Source organism: Chelonia mydas, chromosome 5 (genome assembly GCF_015237465.2).
Source record: "Chelonia mydas isolate rCheMyd1 chromosome 5, rCheMyd1.pri.v2, whole genome shotgun sequence".
Taxonomy (NCBI): domain Eukaryota; kingdom Metazoa; phylum Chordata; order Testudines; family Cheloniidae; genus Chelonia; species Chelonia mydas.
This window is the reverse complement of record NC_051245.2, coordinates 99,079,647-99,103,563: the sequence shown is the minus strand read 5'-3', so window position 1 is coordinate 99,103,563 and position 23,917 is coordinate 99,079,647. Positions and strand designations below refer to the sequence as shown.

At 41.6% G+C, this 23,917-nt stretch overlaps 1 long non-coding RNA gene across 1 annotated transcript in view; it reads left to right on the top strand.

Moving 5' to 3' along the window:
• Positions 1–23,917, top strand: part of LOC119566566 — a 97,850-nt gene that overhangs the window by 20,814 nt on the left and 53,119 nt on the right. The window contains exons 2-4 of the long non-coding RNA XR_005225758.2: positions 1,673–1,927; positions 3,191–3,866; positions 5,724–5,805. This is a non-coding gene — a long non-coding RNA (uncharacterized LOC119566566). The remainder of the gene's footprint in view (positions 1–1,672; positions 1,928–3,190; positions 3,867–5,723; positions 5,806–23,917) is intronic.

The window sequence follows — 23,917 nt, the reverse complement described above, 5'->3', positions numbered from 1 at the left end:
CAATATGTGTATATAGGAGGAAAAATTCCTTCCTGAGCCACATGCACAGTTTATTCCGTGAAGCAAAAATTTTTATCACACTTTTCATCATTTTAGCTTGCACGAACAATTTAGAGATTGTAATTTGGTGTTATCTCTCTGTAGAGCTTAATTCCCTGGAAGAAGAAGAGTATGCTAAATAAAAACTATAACTAGTTTTATCACTATTCTTTAGTATCCGTGTAGAAATAGAAAAAAACAAACACTAAATAAGGGGCCTAATTCAAGTTGAGTTAAAGTCAATGGGAGTCTTTCCATTGAAACACCGTATTAAATGTTCCACCAGGAGGCATTAAATGGTCCACCATCTCTGGAACAGACAATTAGATTGAGCTAGATAACTAAAATAATTAATAATATTTTAATAGACAAATGTAAAATACATTATTTTTATATTTAAGTCATGGTCTCCTCCCACTACCCCCTTCACTACCACTCTCAAACAGGAAAAATACAGAGAATTTTCTCTGTCTGTTGTTTTTAATTCATGATCCCTTTTTTCTCCTTTGTTACAAGCCGATTCCATATTAGTTTTTAACTGTTAAACAGGACTAGGAATATTTAATAAAGAGAATTTATTGAATAGATCATTTTTTCCCCAGTTGTGGATGGTTTGAGTAATAAAAATATACCAGGGCTAGGAAACACTACAAAAATGTACAATGATTATTAAATCTAGGAAACAAAAGAGTGAAAACGAATTCTGGTGTCCTTACGTTGGCTTTGTACCTGCACTGTGGGGACCATCTTGCTAGATGGAGCCCACAGTTAGTCGGGTGGTTGGCTTAGTGGCCTAAGCATCAAGTACGAAATACTTGCATTTAAGGAAACCCCAGATTTGAATGTTCCATAATCTTTCATTTTCCCAAGATGATAAATTGAGTATCACAAAAAAGTTTACTTAGTTGAGTCTTTTGGACAAGACTTTGTGAAACGGGTTTTTGCCTGCTGTCTTTGGACATTAAAGACTCCAGGGTATTTTAGTAAAAGCAGTAGCTCATCCTGATGTCCTTGCTTGAGAATTTCCCTTTCAATTTATTGTCTGTTCATCTTAGTGGGCGCTGGATGTCCATCCAGCTACCTTTCTCCATCCCAAAGGTGACTCCATTTTAGTGATGCAGTGTTTCCTCCATGTATACAAAGGGCCAAATTCTGGCAGGATGGCTGCCTAAAAATCCACATACTTTGGGGAAGGATTAGGGTAAAGGTTTCCATCCCATTTATGACTCCCATCAAAAACCTACAGAGAGGCTGCTCTAAAGATCATCTGCCACAGGAACTAAGGAAGGGCATATCTAGCAGGCTTCTAGGATTTAGAGAGTGTTGTCCACATGTTGGGGTATGTGCTTCCCCTGGCCTGGCAATAGAACTAATGCATACTGCCATACAAGTGGGATGATTCCTTCTCAGGGCAGGAATAATCTGGATGTGAGGACCTATCTGCCCAGAATACATTCACACCTTATGGCTACTTTTGCAGTATATGGTGGCATTGATACATTAGGCTGAAACTTGGTTCATGGTTTGTAAAATGCTTGTTATTTTTAGGGTAAAGGATACTATGTACATTTAAGATACTATCAGTACTGTTTATTACCTGTAACTTGAATTCTCTGAATTTTTTCTTACACAGATCCACTATCTTCACCATGTCTCAAAGATCCAGAAGCTGTTAAAGCAGTTGACACTAAAAGAGGGTTGCAAACTTTTACATATTTGCCACGGTCATGCTGCGGTTCCATCAGTATGATGGGAGGCTACTAATGGACTCAGCCTCAGAATCTATCCCCTGCACCTGCCTAACAGTAGAGAGTTGTGAAAGCCCCTGAAGAGAAGGGAGAGGGAGAGTGTAACCATCCAGGAGAGAAATTCAGAGCTCTCATTGCAAGTGAGTAATAATAGTTTCTGTCACAAGCTACACTGAACACAGTGCATGACAAAGCAAGATAAAATATCAGTGCATGTTATGAATGCATGTGACTCTCTAGGCAACCCTTTCCTGAAGGATACCATCCCTGGTTCATTCAATGATGTAAAATTATAATTACTCATGTCCCAGGCTCACTGAATAGCCGGTGTATATACCATCCACCTAGCAGACTTCGGTGCCATTATGGCCTATGAAGTGAAAGCTAGTAACAAAATCAAAGTTTTTACAGCATGGCTAAAATCTTGGCGCTAAATCCAGCCCAGGCCTATGCAAGTTGAAAGCAAATGTATATTACTTAAATGTAATTCTCCGATAGCAGTGCACATGGTGTTTGAGTGAATATAGGTTTGTTCACTCTGCAGAAACATTTATGCATGCTCTTAAAGACATAAGGTGAAATCCTGGCCCCCATGGAAATCAATAGGAGCTTTGCCATCACTTCAGTAGGGCCAGAATTTCACTTCTGGTCACATGGAAAAGGGGAACAATTACCCTAAAAATGACCATCAGCCACACCAACCACATGCAAGTTGCCATGAAAGAAGCTGCAGGAACTAGCATCGTACTGAGTAATGTGATGACTCTGAGCCAGCCCAACTCATGTGATTTTGCCTATGACAACAGGATTTCTATTGCACTGAACACAGCTAATAGAAAAGCAAAGTATATGTTGCTGCCTGCACCAAACAGGCTTTGTGGGATGTTGCCAGGATTTAGTGAATAGCTGAGACAGTTGCCTATTCAGTAAGTGACTTCATATTTAGAGGGGTACTTGGTGCTCTCATCTCCCTCATTTAGGCCCAATTCAGCAAAGCGCTTAAGCACAGACTTAACTTTTACCTTTGTTGAATAGGGATGAGATTACTCAAGTGCTTGAAGTCATGCATATGCCTTAATTTACTTAGATTATAAAGTCTTTGGGGCAGTGGCTGTATTTTTGTTCTGTGTTTGTACAGCACCTAGCACAATGGGGTCCTGCTCCATGACTAGGGCTCCTAGGCATGAGGGTAATAAAATAATAAATAATAATAAAAATAATAATTAATAGGTGCTGAATCAAGGCCCTGTGCAGCGCTAGCTGAAGCGTTCCACAGGGATAGAATCCTCAGGCAACCAGCCCCCACAGCAAGGGATAGGAGAGTCATCAGGATTGCCATAATTGAAATTAACTGTGTGTTGTTTCAATTAATTGTTCCAATTAGTCTCTCTGTTTCTTTTCAGTTATGCCTTCCTACAACAATGTCACCTGGGATGCTGCTGGAAATTGAAAATGCTCTAACGGCCAGGCGCTCTTCAATTAAAACTCTTACTATTTCTAATTAGCTCCCTGCCATGTTTTCATTGTAACACTGAGAAGTTTTATAGGTGGAATGGATGGGGAGTTGTCATCATTACAAGAATGGCATTGCATTTAGAAATTCCATTATTACAGTGGCAAAAATGAAAAATTAATAGAAAAAAGAACTAAACTGGTATATTTTTAGCTGGTGAAACTTTCTGGTTCTCTTATATTACCTCAGCACCATGGTATGATATTTGGGTTGCAAACGATGCAGGAGAACTTTAAACCCTTGGTCCCTCCACCCACCCCGGCAAACAACCAGCCAAACCAACCAAGTCCAAAAACTCTTTTCAGTAGGCCAGATCCTTATATAAATGCAAATGAATAACAGTATTACAACATGTGCATCCTGGGGATGAGTGCGTGGCTGTGCAGACAGTGTAGACAGGTGAGCTTCCTCAACCATGGGATGCTCTTCTGGGAAGGAGGACAGCTCAGAAGAGATGGTATCCACCTCACCACAAAAGAGAAGAGCATCTTCACATACCGACTCACCAACCTATTGAGGAGTGTTTCAAACCAGGATCAAAAGGGGCAGATGACAAAAGTCCACAGGTAAGCATAAAAAAAGATGACCTTAACAGAGTGCTAAATATTGGGGAGGACATGGAAAATTACAGTAGGGTCGTAGGAGCAACAAGAGAGAAATCAGTGGAGGAATCGCCTCAACATTTTAGATGTCTATGCATCTTTGGAGGACACTTTGCATAAACTTTGGAGGACAACATGAGAATTCAAAATGACCTTGAAACATCAGCTAATTGGTCTGAAATCAATATGATGAAATTAAATAAAGACAAGTGTAAAGTGCTAAGGAAAGAAAAATCATATGCCCAGCTACCACATGGGGAATAACTGGCTAGGTGTCAGTATTGCTGAAAAGGATCTGGTGGTTATAGTGGATCACAAACTGAATATGAGCCAACAATGTGATTCAGTTCTCTAACAGGTTAATATCATTCTGTGGTGTATTAACAGGAGTGTCATATGAAAGATCTGGGAGGTAATTGTCCAGCACTGGTTGGCATTGGTGAGGCCTCAGCTGAAGTACTGTCACCGATTCTGGGTGCCACACTTCAGGAAAGATGTGGGTACTGGAGAGAGTCCAGAGGAGAGGAACAAAAATGATAACAGTTTAGAAAACCTGATCTCTGAGTAAAGGTTAAATAAAATGGGCATGTTTAATCTTGAGAAAAGAAGACAGAGGGGAAATGAAAATAATTGTCAAATATGTTAAAGGCTGTGATATAGAGGACTGTGATCAATGGTTCTCCATGTCCACTGTATGTAAGACAAGAAACAATGGACTTCATCTGCACCAAGGGAGATTTAGGTTAGATATTAGGAAAAACTTTCTAACGATAAGGGTAGTTAAACTCTGGAATAAGTTGACAAGGGAGTTGTGGAATCCCCATCATTGAAGGTTTATAAGGACAAGTTGAATAAACATCTCTTAGGGATGGTTTAAGTTTATTTGATCCTGCCTCAGTACAGTGATTGGACTAGATGACCTCTTGCGGTCCCTCCCCGCCCTACATTTGTATGATTCTATTATTATCCTTTTAAGAATTAAACTAAAATTTGTACTGACACTGTTCATTCACCACATGAGCTATTAAAAATGTATACACATGCACGAAAGTTAGGGGCTGATCCTGAGAGGAACTGAACATCTGCAGCTCCCCCTGACTTCAAAGAGGGGTCACATGGCTTTGAATTCAGGGCATGGTCATGTGGATTACATACCCTTAGAGTGAAGTGTACAACTCCAGGCAGCAGAATTCTGTAGGGCCAGCCAGCTAACTTCTTTCTGAGCAAGGACAGAGCGTCACCTCCATTTAGCTCAAAGCCAGTGGGCTGCCTGCAAGTTGTGGCAAGGGGTAGGGATTGTGATCTCATTCTGCTCAGTAGCTGCTTTTATGACTGAGTACAGGGCGGTATGCTCAGTAATGCTATCATGCAGATCTTCGGGAATGATAGGAGAGGGAGCCTTTGTTACCCCTTCTTCTCATTCTCTGACTGGTCATTGATGGCAACAGCAGCCACAACATATTGAAGCCCTAACCGAAGAACAACATTGGCTAAATATCCTTTATTTAATTAAAATAGAGAAAGTTTCCCTCACATCCGTTGCTTATGCTGTTGTATCATAGCAACACTGCTTATGGTATTTATATAAACCCCAGTTAATCAACCTTCAGTTAGCCAAAATTCCTGGTGAATGAAGGATGAGACATGTTTCTCTATCCTAAACCTTATTTTCCTAAAGGTTTCTCACGCCTCTGAAACCCTTAGGAAAAACAGGGTTACACTGTGTTTGAAATAAACAGTTTTTGCAGTTGATCAAACATCTGATCTTTGCTTCGATGTTTAATGAGCCTCAAGCACTGTTTATTGCTCTATCTGTTTCAGTGCCGTTAATGTGATCCATGGAATAGCATCAATCACTGATGAAACAGGAGCATCGAAATGACCATCTTCGTGTGTTATCACAGTAAATAAGACTTTTTTGATCTTATTCATATTTCCAACACACTGCCAAAATATTTTGGGAGTTTTTTCATCCATTGAGGTGAAAAAATCCTATAGGCAAAAGTGCTCCAAAGGTTGAATGCTTTAATGGGAATTTCCTGAGAGGAGGAGCTATACTATTGGTGAAGGTATTTGTAAAAGGGATACCTTGCTGCCCATGAGATATGTAGACGATAACCCCACCACTCACTGGTCCAACATATACACACATCATTTACAATTTTCTTGTCTTTGGGGAAAAGCCTGCTCCAGGAAAAGGCAGTATTTGACAAATAATACCCACTACCTGCACTCAAAAACATTGTCAACACCCCCTCTATTTGCCTACTCCTAGAAATACAGTACAGTGGTCCCATCAATAATGAGCTATAAGGATAACAAAATGAAAACCCTACCAGTAGAGAGAACCAAATCTTCACTCAACTACCATATTTGCAATGTCTCCCATTTTCCCGCCATGTTGGCAAGCAGACGTTACAAAAAAAAAAAAAAGCTGGACATGAGGAGTCTTATGTCACCAGATCGAGTTGTTCCCTTGCCATTTCTTTTCCTTCCCTCACAATTCCTCAATGGATCTCATTGCCAGTGTTACTCCCACTCTGTTCAGAGGTCCCTCAACTGACCCTGCTTTCCGTTTCCTCTGTAGCATTCTATCCATATCCTAAAGCTCTGATGGCTTCCATTATTCTAGGCTTCCATTGTTTCCTTCCTTCCTCGCCCTGAAATTCCTTCAGTTCCCACTTCATCTGAAGCTTCCATCCCTAACTGAACCTATTGTACGAAATGGGACTTGCCCAGCAGTCGTTATCAGGGATGGAGAAAAGGTGGGGTAAAACTTTTACAAGTCAACATTCTATGGGAAATATGTTCAGGTGGGAGATGGGAAACAAAAGTTTCATGTAATATAGAACTTCAAAATCTTAGATCTCTGCAAGTATTACAGATCAATGGCCAAAGTGCACACAAGGACAAGAGGAAAAAGGGCAGAGATAACACCCTTTACCATTACAGTGTCTAGGTACTTTGTTATATTTATTTACCATTGCGGTCTCCTTTAAACCTTATGTACATGCCTCCTTTAGAGATTGTGCTATTTTGTACATGTGCTAGAGACCTTACAATGTGTACATTTTGATAAATCATTAAATAAATACTATTTCTAAAAGAAGTACTCATTACTTGCAAAATGTTTAGTTTTGGGTGTCCTGATCCAAAATGCTATAGACTAAAGCAAATTGGGGATTGGTCCTGCTTTGAGCAGGGGGTTGGACTAGATGACCTCCTGAGGTCCCTTCCAACCCTGATATTCTATGATTCTATGATTCTAAAGCCTAGATCCTTAAAGGTATTTAGATACCTAAATCCCATGTAAATCACTGGGAGTTAGGGGCCTAAATACCTTTCATAAGCTGGGCCTAAAATGTCAAAGGACTCTCCTAAACTCCACCTGCAATAACCACACCCATAGAACAGTTCACTGCATGCATAATGCTTATTTGTATGTACCAAGCTGATCTTTTGTACATGCAGATGTAATACCATACATACCTTTCTCACAGCTCTTTGTCCCAGGTTGCTGGTGAAGTTGGTGTGCTGGAACACACTCATTATTTTTAAAATTCAAGGTTATATGGTGTCCCTTGGAGGCTCAGCATTGAGTAAGATCTTTCAGGGGATGCGATCCTTCCACAGAACTCCTGGGGCACAGAATGGTTGTGCAGGCTGAACCACCTTCATTTTGAGTGGGGCCATGGCTCTGCCTCCTAATCCTCTTTGGGATGATTTAGGGCACAGGTAAGGAACAGTCCCTGTGCTCCCTGGGTCAGACACTGCAATTGTGACTAGCCTGGGTGCAGAATATACAAAAATGGGAGGTTTCAAGCATGCTCCTATCCACATGACACATGCTGCCCTCCCAGCAGGCATGAGCTGGATGATAATAAGAATCTAATATATTTTTAAATTAAACTGAACTACATTTGTAATAAACGTTAATGAATGCGGCACAGTATGGAATAAAACCCCAACACACAGCTTAGCAACACACACTAATAATTGCATTCAATAAGGGTTAAGAAATAAGTTGACTCTTACAGTCACTCCATGTGCTGTGAAAGAGCCAGAGCTCAGTGCCACCCAAAAGCTTTTGCTGAGCAGCAGCACCATATGGTGGAAACTGGCTTCCTATTCCAAAGCACGTGGGGCCAAATTCTGCTCTCAGTTACACTGGTACCACTGAGATCAGTTTGGCTTACAGAAAAGCCATTCTGCAGACGTTCTGCAACAGGAGTCTTGGTTCTAATTCAGAATTCTAATTCAATTTTAATACTTGGTCCTGCTATGAGTGCAGGGGACTGGACTAGAAGAGCTCTCGAGGTCCCTTCCAGTTGTACGATTCTATGTCACTATGATTCTTTGGGACATTGAGTGAGGTTCTTAAGGGAATGTCCTTGGAGTAAGGACCCATCTCTGAGAATGCCTTCAGGCATAGATTATTCCTATGTATTGGTGGGAAAGGGATGGGCTATGTGTGGGGCTGCTGTCGGCCACATATGGGACACATACTAATGCTGTTTTCATTATATACTGTTTGTGTGCCCATTTTGAGCACCTCTTCATGGAGTTCCAGAAACTGCCCCTTGATTTAAAATATAAAAGTTGGCAAGTGATTATAATGTACTCGAACGGCTTTGAATATTTCCTTGGGAAGCAGCGGCCAAATTGTTTTAAATTATTTTACCCGTAATCTCGAGAACAGTACATCATTACAGTGAGTGCCTGATAATGCCTGTCTCAGCTAACCCAGGTGTTTCATTACAGCCTTCTCTTTTCACATCATAACTTTTTGAAAAACTCTCCTTCCTGGCTGGAAGTTTGCATGCTTGCTGTCAGCCTAACGGAGAACTCTTTCCTTTCCTTTTTTTAATTTATAGTAAATAAACTTCAATATGTGAAGTTGATACTTTTGGAATAAGGTTCTTAGGCTTTCAATTTAGTCAGAGGACTTGGTATGGAGGCACACACTGGTATTCAGTGCACATGCTAGACTTCAACTAGCTCAAAGTTACAAGTTCAACAAATCTTTGTTCAAGAAGTAGCTAAATAAGGATTTGAATGCAAATAGTGTAGCAGAAAGCAAAGATTCTAATTAAATTTTACAGAAGAGGTACTTAAAGAACTGGTATTGTGGCCACAACATGCACAACATGAAGGGTTACAATATACCTACCTCAAACCAGAGCAAAGGAACGTGCACCATTTTACCCTGCATTTTACCCTGCATTTCAGACTACAAACATAGGATGCCTGCATATCCAGTTTGGCCATATTGGCTACAGACTAAATGTTTCTTCTGAACTTGTTGATGTTTTTAGGAGTGCCTTAAAACTGCATTATTGCTCCTCCGCCCAAGACTGTGAAATCACCCCTCTTTTTAAAACTGGATGGCCCATGCACATCTCCCACTAAGGAGGAAGGGATGCCACAACTGCAGAAGCTAGTATTGCCTTGGTTGAATTAGCAGTTGCAGAACAGCCCTGCTGAACTGTGCCCCAACCTCCTTGATCAAAATTTGCCCATCTTCAGCTGTCCGAAATGCACACAGTGCATTTATTCATCTTGTGTGCAAAGATTAGGATTTGGCCCTGACTGAAGACTCAGGATCTTTCTAAAATGAGAGAAGGCAGAAGAGGTTGGACCTTTGTAGAGGTTGTGTGAAGCCAGAGTTGGTTGGAGAATGTATTGTGGCATGTGATCCTAGAGGTGGGGTGGGACGACTCTAAAGTCATTGTACACGCTGGGTTATCTCTGTGATGGTGAGCCCCATAAGGCTTTATGGAAATATGCTTATGAATGTATATATCTATGACATAACTAGAATATGTTTTATGCTACATCTGCCATGTAACATATCTCTGTAGAGATTATGATCTACTGAATCTATGAATCCTATTTGTATGCATGTATCATTTTTGTATTCGAAGTTATGAATATTGGCTCTATACTTGTCTGATTCTAAGTAGGTTTTGGTGAAGCAGTTGGTCAGCTTCCTGAGAAAAGACTATTCTCAGTAAGTGCCCAATCAAGAAGCCCTTAAGCCAACAATGAACTTGGAGACGCCAATCCACATCTGAGCTTTCCCAGGAATGTGGCTTGGCTGGTAAGGAACTCAGTCATGCATGGACATGTGACTTGCCCAGGTGACTCCAAAACTCCATTTTGTAGCTGGGCTTTGCATAGGAGAGAGGAGGGGGTCTCCACCCACAAGAGAAAGTCTATTTAAACCCCTTGGAGACCCCTCCATTTGGTCTTAAGCAGGCTAAAGAGAGAGCCTCTCCACCCCTGAAAGAAACCGGAACAAAGGACAGTAACTACAGGGACTGTGAGTGATTGCTGGACCCAGACTAGAAGAAAACTAGTCTGTAAAAGAAAGCTTACTGGAACTGGTGAGGTTTTTGTCTGAATTCAGTTTTATTACTGTAGTAGACATAGACTTGCGTGTTTTATTTTAGTTTGCTTGGTAATTCACTTTGTTCTGTCTGTTACTACTTGGAACCACTTAAATCCTACCTTTTATGTATTTATTAAAATTACTTTTTACTTATTAATTAACCCAGAATATGTATTAATACTTGGGGGGGCAAACAGCTGTGCATCTCTCTCTATCAGTGTTATAGAGGGCGAACAATTTATGAGTTTACCCTGTATAAGCTTTATACAGGATAAAACAGATTTATTTAGGGTTTGGACCCCATTGGGATTTGGGCATCTGAGTGTTAAAGGAAGGAATACTTCTTAACTTGCTTTCAGTGAAGTCTGCAGCTTTTGGGTATGTGGTTCTGACCCTGGGTCTGTGTTGGAGCAGACTGACATGTCTGGCTCAGCAAGACAAGGTGTTCGAGTCCCAAACTGTCGGGGAAAGCAGGGGCAGAAGTAGTCTTGGCACATCAGGTGGCAACTCCCAGGGGGTTTCTGTGACCCAACCAGTCACAATCTCAGCCATTGATTTTGCTGTTTTAATATTGGTTGCAACTGTAGCAGGCTGCTGAGGACAAACTGGCCATTTTTTTCAAACTATTAACTGAAGAAGAGAACGCACCCCTCCTAATCTGTTGGCTTAAATATTCTTATCTCCATCAGACAACCCTCTGCAAGTGCTCAGCACTAAGCATGATAAATCATTAACTTGTTAAAAAACTGGAAGAGAGCCATCTAAAATGGTCGGTCAAGAGTGAAAATATACACAGCACTAACCTAGGCCATTAGCTAGAGATCATTCGTTCTTTGCAGATTCACATTTTTAATGTGCCTGCTGTATATATGAACATTTTGGGCCAGTTCCTCAGCCCCAACTCGATTCCCTTTGCACTGCTCCCATGATGCAGAAGGTATAGAGAGATTACCAAATAGAAGTAGGAGAATCTTCTTGCATGGGAGAATCTCTGGATGGGGAATGGCTGATGTACCGGACTCTGCACCCCACACTTTTAGCCTCCCTGGACTATAGGGTGTTCTTGGTTTGCCACGGGTAGGAGGGGGCATGTCCAGAACATGCTGCACTCTAGCTATCCTGGACCAGCAGAAGAGCACAAGTTAGGGAAGCCCTCAGGGTGCTTTAACTTGCATTGAGGTGGGGGTAAAAAGTGGGCCCCAGCTGTCCTCAGGATAGGGAGCAGGAGGAGAGTTTGGGGAAAACCAGCTATACTCTCTCCTTAGGTGCTCCCAGTGGAGCCCAGGTGCATCTGAGGGTCTGGTCCGTAGGACCTGATTCTCCTACATCTACTGTGCTAAATCCAGAGTTAAATTCATTTATATCAACTGAGTTACAGTGGCATAAAATTACTTTGTCTGAAAGCAGAATCAGGCCTAGACTCTTCACACTGTATTAAATATAGTACTCTGCGTGTTTGTGAATATACAGTAGTGGTGCTATTGCATCCATCCATTATAAACTGCTTTCAGGGGGTTATATACCAGACAAAGGTATATATTTCAGCTTCGAAGTTATTGGTCCTGCAAGTTTTAGCTCCAGAATTTTTATTTTAATTTTCCTTAAGTCAGTTTGGTATGGTGGTTTTTGTTTTATTTTGCTTTTAGTTAGAAGTAATCTTTAAAATGAAAATATTAAAAGTATTTAAAAGAACTTTGCTAGCAAGCTGCGAAAATTAGAAACTGCAGGCATTGTGACTTTTTCATGACATTACTTATTCTACGTGCATTAACATCTTGCTGGCTGTGCAGTGTGTTACGCATTGATGTAATACACTGTCTGGGCTACGGCACTTGTTAGAATAGGAGATGGGCAGGATGGGAGAGTTTATAAAACACAATACTGGAAACTTAAAGGCTTAACACAAGGGAAAAGACAGCACAAAGTCAAAATATAAGGAAATATTTAAAAAATTTGTGCTGAAGGCAAGGCAACTTGAAAGAACTGAAACAAAGAAAAATTAAACTGGAAATAGAAGAGAGGGGAGATTGGAAGGACTAGCTATGGGCCAACCACCAAGGAATGCGGACATACAAAAAGGGAGTTAAAAAAGCAAAAGGAAATTGTGCTAGCTAAGGAGTGAAAGGCAGAAAGAAAAGTAAAACATTCAGCTCCTGAGCACTCTGCTTCTAGAAGTGCCAACTTTCACATGAGACATAAAACCAAGGTCCTGGCCACTCATGGCCATCAAAGCTGTTACAGTTTATAAGAACAGGAGTCTGATGCAATATGAAATGCATTTGTGACTTTTTTCTTTTTAATTGTATCTAGAATGAGAAATTAAATTTTACATCTAATTTGGTTTCTGATCTCAGACAAAGAGATGAAAGGCTGGGTATAGGCTTTGGCAGGGGAGGTTTGGCTCCACTTTTGGGAAGCGGTGTCAGGTACCACCTCCACAGACCTCTGACCAAGAAGATCGTGCTCAAGAAGTCTGACATTATCTCAGCCTCAATCTGTTGTGGAGCACTGAGTTTGTAACGTGCAGACAGAAGGGCAAGAACTCTGTTAATTATGGGTCCCTGCCTGGGGCGTGAGATGAAAATTCTTTGTAGAGTTCCTAGATGGAGGGAGGAGACTGGATTATGATGTAACTTTCCTCAAGCCCATGGATAAGGCATCTACACACTCCCTCATAAAGCTGTATATGTCAGCTGAGGTATTTAAAGTCTGCCAGGACAGGCAGTCAAGGGTTAGGACAATCTTACTGGACAATCTTACCCTCGAGAGAGCATAGGGAATAGCTTTGTAGAGTTAGGAATCTGAGCGTGGCAGGCCTCCATCCTCGAGCATACCCCTTCATGGCCCTGCAGGTACAAAGTCCTCAGCTCCCACTGGATGCTTACAATCGTTTACTCAGACCCATATACTGAGAGCAAGATAATTTTGGTGGGGTCCCATTTATTAATTCTTTTTTACAGAGTACAAAAAATCCTCCTAATTAGGCTGACAAGTATCCTCTCCCAAGTTCAGCAGTCCCCAGCCTCCTGCCCACTGCTATAATACAAACAATCTCATTCTCCTTAGATCAGGAGTCCACAAGCTTCCTCCTGGAGCTGTGTTATAGTTCAAAAGACTCAGTTGCTGACATCTGGAGCCTGCACCCTGAAGCTGGGCTATAATTCAGGCCAGCTGCACGCCAGCTCGCCCCTTTTAACTCAGTCCTTTCACCTACCAGTTTAGCCAGACCCCAGCTTCCTCTTGTTGGTGGTGTGTCTCTGTTATAAAGAAGGAAGCAGCATATATGCTGTCTTTCACTTCAGGATTTGTCCCAGCTGTCTGGGAGAGAGAGGAGTACTGCACCCACTCTGCACTAAAAAGCTCCTAGTTCCAAACCCTTAAAGGGACAGTATCATGGGTTTTCCCCCAAGCACTAATTATTCCCCTGGGACAACTTCCTCTCTCCCAGTATCTGCCTCTGCCCCTTCCTACAATTCATGTATATCCAAACCCTCAAAACCTTAAAGGGCCATGCCATGGAACAGGGGTTGGCTGACCCTTAGTCCCCACTGGCCTTAAAGGGGATGGACCACCTCTGTCACAGTGAGCTAAAAGGGTCAGAGTCAGTCACTTTGAGTTATTCACACAGACTCCTGCATATCTGCAAGCTCCTCACGCTAGGATCTCTAAGAATCCTAATTCTTTTTGTGAAGAATAGCCCATGTGTTGCAAATTCATCCATCATAAGGGAGTACCCACTCAGAGCATCTCCTAGCCCTAGAGGCACATTAGCCAAGAAACAACCTGCATTTTCTGGACAAACTGTTTCAACCCCATTAGCTGTGCAGATAGTAAGATATTCGAATCATAGATCCTGGCACACAGCTAAACCCTTGGTCTCAAGAAACTGTAGCACAGGGGTGCTGTTGTGGGTGTCTCAAAGTTTTAGACTGCATCATAAGGCTGATCCTGCACGATATTGAGTGCCTTCAAGACATAACACCTCATAGGCTTGGCCCATATATTGGGTAGCCCTGGATGGTCATACCACTGAGTTATCGGGGCAAGAAGACTGTAACAATGCCCTGGATGTATCCCAGTGTAGATAATTATATTCTACCCATCTAAAATTGATTCAGCCCTTCTAAAATTGTCCATTAGTCATGGGTTTCAATCTTGTGACAGGTTGTCACTCCTGGAATGCAGTCTGGGAGCCGGTGGAATAGCTGTGCCCCCTAAACATTCAGCTTCGCTGGCCTCTCTCACATTGCTCTGCTGGTGAAACAGCCAGCCTCGCAAGGCCCTGTTATCACTCAACATGACAACAGATGGTGCCACACACTTAACTGAGCTACCTGAGTGCTTTACCTAAGCCACTCAAGGACAAACAGGAAACAACACCCAATTTCCCAGCTTCCCAGCCTTGCACTCTTGCTGGAATATAACCCAGAATTATACTGTCTTGCACTGCACAGGGATCTGTACAATGCAAGCTCATTAATATAGTTAGTTTTCCCCTCAATGTGGGAAAGATATGCACACAAGCCTGTGTTAACCAAACTGAGATGTCCCAGACCCTTCACTTAAACACACACTGGTTAAGATAAAACATAAAACAAGTTGAACTACAGAAAGATAGATTTTAAGTGATTATAAGTAAGGCTACATTTATGTCACAGAGGTCATGGAAGTCATGGAATCCATGAGTTCCAGAGATTGCAGTACCATTCTCTGCTTCAGCCGCAGGGGCTTCCAGGACTCAGGAGCTGACAACCAGTGGGGCCCTGGCAGGGTTCCAGCAACAGGTGACAGCAGCGACAATCAACAAGGGCCCCCTGCAAAGTTCCAGTGACAGGGTTCCAGTGATAGGTGACAGACTCCTGAGGGGGCCCTCCTCACTAAGGGTTCCAGTGATGGGCGACAGCCTTGTGGGGGGAGAAGGGGAAAGGGGGACACCTCGGCTGAGTGGCTGGGGTGTCCCGTTTTCTCTTTGGGAAATATGGTCACCCTGCAGCTCCCAGCCACTGTGAGCATAGGAGGTACCCCACAGCTTCCAGCCACCATGGTGATAGGGGAAACCATAGAGTCATAGCAGCAAAAGTCACAGACAGGTCACAGATGCCATGAATTTTTGTTTATTGCCTGTGACCTGTTTGTGACTTTTACTAAAAATAACCATGGCAAAAATTTAGCCTTAATTATAAGTAATAGCAAACAGATCAAAGCAAATTACCTAGCAAATAAACAAAAATGCAAACTAAGACTAGTATACTGGGTAGATAAGATTTGAATTAGTAATCTCTCACCCTGACTGATGATATAAGCAGTCCATTTTCATACACAGACTAGAAATCCCTTTAGCCTGGGACCAGCACTTCCCCCAGTTCAGTCTTTGTTCCTCAGGTGTTTCCAGGCACTCTCCTGTGTGGGGAGTGTGGTCAAGAGATGATGTCACTCCCCACCATATATAGTGTTTTCATATGGCGGGAACCCTTTGTTCCAAGTTAAGTTCCCAGTCCAGTTAATGGGAAAATGCAGGTACCAAAATGGAGTTCAGAGTCATGTGGTCTGATCACATGCCCTTGCCTGCCTTGTTGAGTCATAGCAGCCATTATCTATAGACTGTCTGGAGCATTCTCGGGAAGGCTTACCAGGTGGGGGAAGCTTCCCTATTACCTTGAATAGGCCCTTCACAACCAGCTGTATAGACTGGAAGCATCTTGCCTAGTGGGTGTCATCCAGGTGTAACCACATCTGAAATACAGATACATAGTCAATATTATAACCAGATACAAAAATGATACATGCACACAAATAGGATGAGCATATTCAGCAAATCATAACTTTTTCATAGATACCTCACATGACAGATTTTGCACAAGATGCATCATAACTATGTTATAATTATATTATAATGATACCACTATGATGAATATGGGATGCAGGGTCACACACCTGTTATGCTCCTGTTTGGGATACCCTGATTTTAGGCACACCAGGGGAAGCAGATACTGGACGATAGCGACTCCCCACAAAGCCCTGGTTCTGGCTCCTCCCAAGCTGCTGGCCACCAGAGCAGAACAAGTGCAGATGGGGTAATAATTTGGTAGTGACAAGGACCAGCAGCAAAATACTATCTCCTGGAGCGAATAGGGAGAGCCTTGTTGAGACATGATTCCTTCCCTGTGGTGCTCCAAGGGCAGAGTAGCTCCTTGGCACCCCTTATATTGGCCAGGTGGCAAAGCCACCACCTAGCACATTGACATTATTGTTTATATAAATATATTTTAAAATAAATCATACTACACCATCATGTTCTCTCTCTCCCATCTCTTACACATTATCTATATGTATATCTCACACATGCAGTTGTAAGCGTGAAAGGGGGTCAATTTATCAATTTGCCACAGTGCCAGTTAGATTTTAAAGCTGAAATCTAACAAACTAGGTTAGCCAATACATAAGAGAATCCAATAGGATAACCCCTTTTTATTTAGTGCCTGGAGCGTTCGCTTACTAGTTTTAACCCTGGATTCTCCTCAGGGCATCTTTTAACTTGAACAGTATTTCTCAAATCAGAACATTTGCTTATTCTTAACCACCCAACAATTTATTAATTCACTCAGAACCACATTAATATATAAACACTAGTTCACCACTCAAATGTAGACACTGTCAATGTTCTAAATGTATATTACACACACACACACACACACCCCAGTCTCATCACAGATTAGAGTTGAGATTCAGCCGTTACATCAAGGTACAATGCAAATTACCAGGATTTCTTATTACATTTACTTATGATCATCACTTCTCCATTCTTTAATGCCGATCACATTGATCAGACTTCCAAGGATGTACTTGTCTTCAAGGCACTTTGAAGAGTGTGGTTAGTACAGTTTGAATGGATTGGTCCAAAAGGGACAAGTTTAAAAGCAATTGGTTAAAACAATTCTTTTCAATCTCTTAGATCAATTTTCTCGGAGTTATAAAGGAGTTAAAATCTAAAATATGTAACTTGAGGTCTCCATAAAGAGCATAGCTTCACTAAGATAGCCTACTGTTATTTATATTAAAGAATAGAAGGGGCAATACAAGCTTTGAAATTAAATCTCACCACTTCTTATTCTCTTAACCCTTGGATAAGGGAAAGTCCTTTTCACATAGCTGGTCCAGGCATCAGTTGCACTTAGGATTCTTCAGCTTCGTGTTGGGTTCAGTCAATCAACTCTATTGCACACATGGTGACTTCAGTGAATATACCCTAGTTTCAGGACTTGTAGGAGGGGGCCACCCTATTATTTTCACTGGACACGTGCCAAGTGAGTGCTTAGATTTTAGCTCTTTCAGTTTCACTGCCACTTCCACTGGTACCCAGTAAATGATCTTGGTGTATAACAAATTTCTTCAATCCTTTTATCAGAGGCTTTTTAAACTTGATTTGTTTCAAAGACTGTATTTCATTATTTGCCCCTACTATCAAGTGGGATCCCTCATTTTAAACCATTTCTCTTGATATCCCAAAATTATACCCTGGTTTATATCTTTTAATGTTTGTTCTTCCTTGTGCCAGATCATTCCTGTTACTTCTAGAGTGCAACAATTATTTAAAATGAAAACCAACAAAATCCTTAGAATCTTCTAAATTTGGAGGACATACTCCATACCTTCTTTGTGTACATAAGCATTTCACCTTATTTAGGACTTACAATAGAACAAGAGACTTTTTTCACATATAGAAGTATGTAGATCTGACTCCCAAGGCAAACAAATGTGTAGATTCTAATTTAGGGTGAAAGATTATTCACCGTATATTTGATTTACAGGAACATAATATACAGTTTATACTTTGGGGGTGAAAACACTTTGCATAAGAAAGCAGCGTTTGACCCTTGCTTGGGAACTTGGGGTTCTTTTTTAGCTAGGTTGGGAGGGAGAAAAAGGTTTTATCCATATGCAAATTATGAGAGATTCTTGCCTAGGTGATTAACAATACCCTTATTTAGCCATTTTAGTTTCTGTAGTTTCTATTCTTGGGGAGAGGAACTCCCAACCTTGGCAGATCTGTAGTTCCTAAAAGTGTCTCATGTGAACCATTTTCTTATTGTCTTTACTTCTTAGGTGGATCCTATTTTGTGATAAACAGAGGTGAATAGCTTTTCTAATTTTACCTGGGCCAAAAGGAATCAGTAGCTATTAATCATTCAAAGCATATCTGTTTCATATAACCCTTACGCAGGGGCGTCATCAGCATTTTAATATTCACCACGCCATGTACCTACAGTTACCAGGGTGCCATCCTCTACTGAGGAAAGGCGCTAGTGCAGGACAGTGATTATTGCAAATCTTGTGTTTTTAAGAAAGTCCACTGTACAGTTCAGATCACTGGCATTCTGCAGTTGTTGCAGCATGTGTTGTACCTTCTGCTGCTCGCTTGTATTGCAATACCTTGTCTTTCTGGATATTTTTAGAAGTGATCTTCATAACACTGTTTTCTATTTTGGAAGTGGAGAGCTAAAAATGAAAGTACCAGATTTCCCCAAAGAAAGTGGCAGATCTCCTCATTTCCAGGTAATATCATTTTTATTGTCATAGGACCTGCATGGCTGCTGGACAAAGAGAACTGATTCTAGCATGCAGAAAACAAAGAATATGAATGAAATATTAGATATGGGAATGAAAGAATTATTCACCTAATAAAATCCGATTGTTAAAAAAGGTCTTCATTAAATCCTGTCTTAAAAAGTTCATTTAGAAAACATATTCTGTAGCAAGTGGATGCCCTTTAATTAAATACATACAATTCTTTCTGAGGCATTTAACAAACCCCTAAAACATACAATCAATATGTCTTAGAGAAACACTATCTTTCTTTTTTACCGAGAAGGTGGCATTTACTCATGTCTTTCCATTGCAACCAATGAATCAAATACATGAAACAAATTTGCAGGTTTCAGCAAAATGTATTGATTCCTGTAGGTCCTTGGAAAAAGTGCATTGTTTTAGTTTCCATACAGATGCTTCCTACTGCATATTACTGTAAGTCAGCATGAACATCCCATGTATATGGTACGACTGCATTGCAGAAAATGTCTCAGGGGTTTAAAAAGGAGGAGAGGATTTTTGTTTTTCCCAATTATGGAAAAAAACCTATGTCTCAAAATGTTCACATTATACAACAAATGGAGTCAAAAAGGAAATTGGACATAAGTATCTTTTCTATTTTGTAAAAGAATGACTACAATACGGTGCCATATAAGTAATATTCTGTATGGTATATCTGTCTCTCTAGCAATGTCACATATAAAACATACAATCTACGATCCCCCACTTTATATAGCATCGCATGTTCGGTAAGAATTGGACCTCATAAAAAGGGGTCCAAAGATAATGAAAAATAACACAATGAAAGAGTAGATACATTTCTAAAATACTTCAGTCCTGGACTTTCCCACTTCAGTTATTGTGGCTTATTTCATGGAGGAGACAGAGAGTGTTCATTACTGCTCCACAACTATTCTCAATGCATTCCCCGTCTACCCAATGGGAGGGAATCACCACAGGGGAATCCTCATAGAGACTTCCTCACAGAAAGTCCCTCTTGCAGCTTTTAACAAAGGAGGTGACATTGTAGCCTGTTAAAATAATTTTCCTCCTGTTATGTTTTTTCAACTGAAACTCCTAATTAAGAGGAAAAATAGGTCTCAGGGGAGTTGAATTTGGGGAATTCTTTATACAGCAGGGGCTACATGCTGGATTATAATAAAGCTCCACCAAATATGTAAGAAGATACCAATATTAACATAATTACACCAACATTTATTGAAGGCCAAATCATATATATTCTCAATGGAGTCAAAATCATAGGCGCCGACCTCCTCTGTTCCTGGGGATGCTCAACCCCTCTTTGCCCCAGGCCCCACCTCTTCCCACCCCCATTCCGCCCCTCCCCCCACCTCTTCCCACCTCCACTCCTCCTCCTCCTCCGCAGTGCTTCCTGCATGCTGCCAAACAGCTGATCGTGGTGGGCAGGAGGTGCTGGGAGGGAGGAGGAGGCGCTGATCCACAGGGTTGCTGGTGGTTGCTGAGCACCCCCTATTTTTTCCAGCCCCGGAGCACCCACGGAGTTGGTGCCTATGAGTCAAATGCATAGATACATAAATGTATAGTAGCTTTCTTGGATTCAGGAAGAGATTGCTTTTCTCCATACAATTCTCCAGTGTATATTTATGAATGGGGTTTCTAACTGTGTATCCCATATATTAATATTTTTCTCTTTGTAGATTAGAAAACCTATAGTGGATATGACAATAGCATATTGTATCTTTGGGAAATTATTTTCTGCCAACTGGATTGAGGATCAACAGAGTTTCAAAATCAAAAAGACTTCTCCTGCCCTGAGAACAAATTTTAGGGTCATCTGATTATGATGAAAGATTTTGGCTTAATTTTTGAAAGTGATTATGGGCGCCCAATTTGGGACACTTTAAATTGGGATTTTCAGATGGCAGGTACTCAGCATTTTCTGAAAAGCAGGCCTCCTGACGTTGTCTCAACGTGGGCACTAAAAATCACTAGTCACTGTTGTTGAACATTTATTTAGGTCTTTAAATCCAGAGAGGGAAATGTAATTTTAATAAATTCCTGAGGTGCAGAAAATCATGAATTTCCTATAAAAGTTTCCACTGATTTAGTCCTACCCTTTCCCAGCGTTTTTTATTTTAATATTCAATTCCTTGACTAAAACAGGAAGCAAGAGAGAGGTGGAGCCTGGCTCCATCCCATAATACTCTGGTAACCCAGTTAACCCTATTATGACCACTTTACTACAAGGAATGTATTCTGAAAACTCTTAGGCCTAGTCTAGGCACACCTTTGGTACCAGTATAACTATCTAAGTCTGCAGTGTGATTTTTAAAAAAAATCAAAATAGTTATACCATACAATCTGTAGTGTGGCTGCAGTTAAATTGGTATATAGGTGCCTTATACCAGGATATTTTATTCCCATTCCCATACAGAATACCTATACTGATATAAAGCTTCTTTATACCAATATAACTGCATCCACACTTGATGGGTTGTATCAGTTTAACTAATCTGGTATAATTAAAGCAGTGCACCTTTTGTGTGGTGACAAACCGAACCTTAATTTGATGAATGTGAGAGAAAAAGGAAATGTAGTGATGAGTCCTTTGATTATATTATCCCACTGAAAGCCTGACTCCAATCAATGATTGTGTATATGATGAAGAGACTTATGGCTTTTTAGGAGCCCAAATCAAAGAATTTGAAAAAAATTTCCCTAAGGCATTATGTTCCATCTAAACCCAGAGAGTGTGAGAGTTTCACCTCCTGACACAGAAAATCTGTAGGATTGGGTCCTGGGAGAAGGAAATTCTGAAAGTTCCATTTGGTGGATGTGTTCTCTGTGTAAAAGTGCCTATTACATGTATATATGTGCACTGGGATGCAGGGACATAGTTTCCTCTCCATGTCTAGTTTGCTTCTGCGGCCTAGCCAGCAGATTTGTCTCTGACTTCTTTATCACCTACATGAGCCAGGCTGTCTCTAAGGACCCCACTTCTGAAGCTGAATGAATTTATGGAATAAAGTAAGAACTGGCTTGAACTTTTGCCTGAAATTGACCTAAGCCTCAATTGTTTGAGCATTGAAAAACTGAGTGTAGCTTTTCATTCTTTCTGTTTGCATGGGTTGACAACACATTGCACTTAAATGAAAGTCTCAAAGTAAGGTGGGATTTGCAGCTGCTGTTTAAAGTCATTCTTATAAGAAAATGAAGACAGGGGAGTTAATAAGCCACAGCATATAGCTTGACATTTCAAGAGACTAGTCCTTCACACCTACCAGGGAGGGTGATTCAGAAACTGAGAAAAAACCTGAAAGAAACTGAGAAACCTGAGAAAAAACAGACAAACAAACAAAAAAACTTAGATTCATTAAAGGGTGAATAGGTCAGCTGGTGATTATGTAAATATACTCACTGAAGTAAAACATATTTAAGACAGTATATAAGCATGAAATTGTGTATTGAAGGGAGTGGAGATGGCAGTGGGGAATGTCAGGTCTGTAAAATAAATGATTAATTATGCATCCTCTTGCAGTCTGGTGATATGACCCAGGATATGAACCAAATGATTAAATCAAGAAGTGAAATTGAAAATAAAACATATTGGCTCAGAGCAACCTCTCGTATGAAAAGAAATGAAGAAGGGAAACTGCCACAATCATCCCATTCCCAGAGTTCCTCACATAGCTTCCTGTCAGAGGCTGCAGAGCTGTCCTCTCAAAGAATTGGTCTCAGGGCCCATCCACTAAACTGGCAGTCCCCCTAAGATCTGTAGAACCCCACGGGCCATCCATGGGGAGGCTCTGTGCCTCTGCAGCAGCTCTGCCATCCAACAGGCCTCCAATCCTAGGCACCACTGCTCCTGTGGCTACCTCTTGGACACCTGGGGGCTCTTTAGAGAATATAGCAAAGGCTGTGGAGCTGGGGGTGGCTACCCAGGCTGTCGCCTGGCCGCTTTTTGGCTGGGCCATACCTGTGCTGTGTTGCGATTCCTTGTGCCAGGTTGCATCACTATGTATACAATTTTTAAGGGGCTGGATGTAGGGGCTCATGGACCAGGGGGACAGGCTGCAGCTGAGATGGGGGTGCACCTCACAGGGGAAGAGGAGGGTCAGGTGGTGGTGGAGCAAATCTGTGCCACTCACCCCACTTTAAATGGCACTTCACAGCCCTTGGTCAGTATTGTCCCTGGCTGTGTTATCTTTTGGGAGGATTGTCCATAGGGGCAGAGTGAAGACAATGTGCACCAGCCTCTCCCATTCCTGCCCTATATCTGCCCCTTCCCCATCCGTGGGCAGGACTCAGCTAATATCACAAGGCAGGGTATTATATTTACTAGTTAATTCTCTCAGTGCCATAGTGAAATCTGGTTGAGCACAGGTTAGGAGTGGAGTGGAAATGTTGTACCTATAACAAGAGAGTTGTAGGACTGGTCTTCATTCAGATTTTGTACCAGTGTAGTTATTTCAGATACCAGTGTGATTTTTTTTTACTGAAATACAAAGCACCCATACTGTGAATGCAATTACAGTAACTCCTCACTTAAAGTCATCCCAGTTAACGTTGTTTTGTTGTTACGTTGCTGATCAATTAGAGAACACGCTTGTTTAAAGTTGCACAATGCTCCCTTATAATGTTGTTTGGCAGCCGCCTGCTTTGTCCACTGCTTACAGAAAGAGCAGCCCATTGGAGCTAGCTGGTGGGGGCTTGCAACTAGGGTGGAAGGCAGCCTCCTTATCAGCTCCCCTAAATTCCCTGTGCAGCAGCCGCCCAGCAGGCTACCAATTGCCAGCAGTTCAGCTGTCCCTCCCCCCACTGCCATGTGCTGCTCCTGCCCTCTGCCTTGGAGCTGCTCCCAGGAGCCCGCCTCTTTCTGTTCAGGGGGAGGGAAAGAAAAGGGGTGCTAATGTCAGGGTGTCCCTGTCCTCCCACTTCTGCCCCCCACTCCTGTACCTTATCTCCACAGAGCAGGGGGGGCGTGACAGGGCTCAGGATGGAGGGAGCTTACTGGCAGCAGCTGCTGTCTCAACTTGCTGATCTACTTAAAAAGGCA